The sequence below is a fragment of the Macaca fascicularis genome, chromosome 17, assembly GCF_037993035.2.
Source record: "Macaca fascicularis isolate 582-1 chromosome 17, T2T-MFA8v1.1".
In the NCBI taxonomy this organism is placed as follows: domain Eukaryota; kingdom Metazoa; phylum Chordata; class Mammalia; order Primates; family Cercopithecidae; genus Macaca; species Macaca fascicularis.
In genome coordinates, this window is record NC_088391.1 from 97261031 (window position 1) to 97265537 (window position 4507).

Here is a 4507-nt window from a genome sequence, read left to right on the forward strand (position 1 = left end):
CGCCACTGCACTCCAGCCTGGGCGACAGAGTGAAACTCTGTCTCCAAAAAAAAAAAAAAAAAAAAAAAAAAAAAATCAACTTTGCTAAACACCCTTCTCCCATCTGATTCTGAAATTCAGACTGTTAAAAGACTGAAACATTTTATATTAGAGTCTATTTGTTCAGCAGGAAAAATACTACATTAGGCTCTTGGTCAAAAGAGAATCATTCTTCTCTCTGGGAAGTTTAGAGAAAACTCATACCTTATAGACTATCACATATTCCCTATGGAAGAAAACTACTGTACTTTCCACTAGTATCCTTTTTTTTTTTTTTTTTTGAGACGGAGTCTCGCTCTGTCACCCAGGCTGGAGTGTAGTGGCCGGATCTCGGCTCACTGCAAGCTCCGCCTCCCGGGTTTACGCCCTTCTCCTGGCTCAGCCTCCTGAGTAGCTGGGACTACAGGCGCCCACCACCTCACCCGGCTATTTTTTTGTATTTTTTAGTAGAGACAGGGTATCCATTTTAATCTGAAGCTAAACCTCTCATTTCTTTTACAGCATTATTAATGTAAAAACAGCATACATGGAAATACGAATGGCTCCAACAAGCATGCACATGTGGCATGAAACTTCATCTCTTTATTTGCAAACCAAGTGTGGAGGACCAAACTCCACTCCTCATTCCAAGCTGGATTAAGAGGTGTGGTGGACATAAACGAAGGATAATGGTTAGCTAGCTGTGCACTCTCTTGATTGCATGATTAATTCTAATATTTAACCTCTCTAAACAGGATTTTTCAGACTGATTTGATATAAACACACATGAAAATTTTAAAGTTAAATACTCTTATAAGGAAAACTTCTGACAACAATCATTAACAGATCTCCTCTTTTGGGTCCATAAAATCATTTTTTTTTTTTTGCCTCCTCTTTATACTACTTAACAAGTTATTACAGCTACAACAGTACTTAAAACCAACTGCAATAATGTATTATTTTGTTAACTCTTTTTTCTACTTGTCACTTCTTTAATCCAAAGTGAAAAGCTAGAAAATGACAATCATCCAAATGGTAAACAAACCCATTTTATTCTAACCCTAATAAGCCTAGGTTTGGTAATCAACAGTTTTAGCAATCTTAGAAATCACACTCCATTAAAAACATACACTTTTGGCCGGGCGCGATGGCTCACACCTGTAATCCCAGCACTTTGGGAGGTCGAGGTGGGTGGATCATGAGGTCAGGAGATTGAGACCATCCTGGCCAACACAGTGAAACCCCCTCTCTAGTAAAAATACAGAAATTAGCCAGGTGTGCTGGCGGGTGCGTATAATCCCAGCTACTCAGGAGGCTGAGGCAGGAGAATCGCTCGAACCTGGGAGGTGGGAGGTTGCACTGAAACGAGACTGCACCATTGCACTCCAGCCTGGGCAACAGAGCAAGACACCATCTTGGCGGGGCCGGGCGAGGCGAGGGGGGGGGGGCGGGGAGCGGAAATAAAACAAAACAAATACACTTTTATAACATTGATGCAAAAACAGTGATGAAACAGCTGGATCACTGGAGTTGTTACTATTCTCTAATGTACTGGCTCTTTAGAGGTAGAGCAAAAAATAAAAAGTATAAAAATAGAACTGTCCCAATATCCTCTGATCAACCACTGGAGGTTCAGAAAAAGATCAATCTTCAAGTATGACATCCAATGAAGTTTTAATTTCTAAACTCAATAATGACTTAGGTATAAAAACACTGATCATTCCATTTGCGGAACACTTACATAGATGTAAAAGCAACCATTCTGATTTGTATTACTTTGTAAAATCAGAAGAAAGTTCCAAGGAAATACTTAATGGAGGAAGCAGCTAGTTATTTCTCTCTCCCACACAAACCCCTTAATTGGGTCTTCTGTATCCCCCACTTCCACTGTTTCCCAGCACTAAATCAGAACCAATACTGGATGGGTGGATGGATGATGGATGGAAGAAAGGATGGATGGATGGATGGATGGACAGATACACAGACATATTAGGTAATACAATCCACTCATCTTAAGCATATCTACAAAGTGAACAGTGTAGTTTATCAGCAAATGCAAATCTTCTAGATTACTGCACATTTTTCCATCATCACGGACGTTAAAAGCCAAAACCAACACAAGAGTAAACAAAAAACATTACAGATAACAAAGATAGTGAAAGAATCAAGACCACTGTTAAATGGCAATTCAACAAATCAAAAAAGTAGGGCCTATTGCCTGGGCTTCCACACTCATTCTAGACTTCTAGGTTGAGGCCTTTTTTTTACTTCAGCAGTCCCTTGAGGTCCTCTGATTAATAACACTAGTACTTGTTCACAAGGCTCTCCTGGAAGGGGAGAGCCTCAAAAATTAAGATAGCCTGTCTTCAGTATTTCTCATGGCCATTAACACAACAAAACAGATGAATGGTTTTGGGTGTAAAGATGCAGAAAATTGAGACAACTGAAAACAGATGCACTAACGGATAGAAATAGCTTTTGAGAAATGTCAGTGAAGTGACAGGCTCCTCATTATAAAATGAGGCATTGGAAATGACATGTAAAGTCTAATAAGCCAGGATTCTGTGCTTACTATACTTAGACAATTGAAAAAATACAAACCACTGAAAATTCTTAAGATACTGCTAAATCTAGGACAAGTGGTGATACAAAAAAAAAAAAAAAAAAAAAAAAAAAAGGCTATGGACACATACCAGCACAGTAAATGAATACGGAGATTACTGGGGATAGAAATAGTCTGATTTGCTGCATCTTCATAAGGGTAACTGAAGTAGGTAAAAATCTCATACTACAAACCCCTTCCCCAACTTAAAGCATTAAAGAGTCCTCACACCAAGCTAATTTAAAGGTTTAGTTTATACAATTGATAATTCTGCAAACCACAATATGTCAATAACTACATACTGTAATAAAAATAAACAAAGTCATAGTTAATTCTATAATGCATTAAGAATAACCTAAAAAAACAAATTGTGAATAAAGGCATATTTAATAAATTAGGGAACATCTTAACTGCTAACAGACTGGGGGAAATTTTTAAGTTTTCTATGTACACAAAGGCAGTGGGAACAAATGAAAAAAACAAATTACTACATTGTTGCAGCACATTAAAGACTGGATGGTGTGTATTAACAATTACATCCTCTTTCCTATAGCCTGGCAGAGAATAGTTACCAAGCACAGGAACAATTTCAACATCTCATCTGAGTCTCCAACAGCAAGCAGATACTGCAGTATGTCATTAAGCAACTTACTGTCATTTCACACCATATGTGGCAGTAAGAAACTTAAAAAAAAAATTAAAAGGCACGCATAAGCTGATTTCAAATATTTTAAGTCCAGGCCACTCTCTTTAGATACAATGTTTTGAACACTTGTATAGAACAGTTTTTAAATAAACATTTCCAAAAACTTGAATACAGAACTTAGGAACCATGAATCTGCACCAAAAAAAGTTACATTGGAGGAAAAAAAAAAAAAAAAAAAAAAAAATCATGAAATAATTAACAGCTAACCTATATTTAGAGATAAAAGTGTTTTTAGGCAACCTATATTCTTTAAGAAAATAAAATGGTTGATTTTAGAGTAGGTAGCATGTTTACTAAAAGTTCTCACTATAGTTCATGCCTATTTAAAATTCTACCTTTAAAGATCTTTAAACTGATTTTATATTGTTCCTTACCACAATTAGACTCATTGAAGAGCTCAAAACTAAAGCATTTTTTCTTAGCATGCACACACAAAATAATCTACCATTTAGTCATCTCATTAACTTAGGTTTTCAAATTTTAAGAATAATCAAACTGTCTCAAAAATATTGGGCAACATTTTCTCTACTTGATGACATGTTTATGCATCTCAGGTAGCATTTCAGATCAATATCCTTTTCTTGAATGTTTTATGCCAGTATACTTAAACATATGTAAGAGTAAATGAGGCAGATTCTAGTGTAAAAAATGAAAGCCATCCATAAGATTCCACATGCAAAAACAAAACAAAAAAACTTCATAAAGTTCGAATGTGTTTGTCCTAAAAATAAACGTGCAAGTACACTACACAATGAAAATGACTTGACCATCTTAGCCTTTCTTTGACAGTATAAAGCTAAGTTCTTTCTGATGGCCCACTCTAAAATGATCTCAGATTCCATAATTTAAAAGCATTTTTCTAGCCTTTATTAAGTATAATTTGTGATAATACTTATATCCTAAAACAGAGGCACAGGTTTGAGAATTTAAATCTTCTGGGTGTTGTCAGTCTTTCTTAAAGGTAACACTGATGCCATTTGCTCTATCAGCATAAAGTTGATATTTGTAAAAATAGCCATTAAATACTAATTCACAAGTATATTAGATGTACATATAAACCCTATGTTAAAAGCATAAACAAGAGGAAATATAGTTCTAAGACTTCTAAATGGTTGACCATCAAAAAGTGAACCACCCTCTTTAAGACTTAACATAACTTTAAAAAAAATTGCTTCAACATA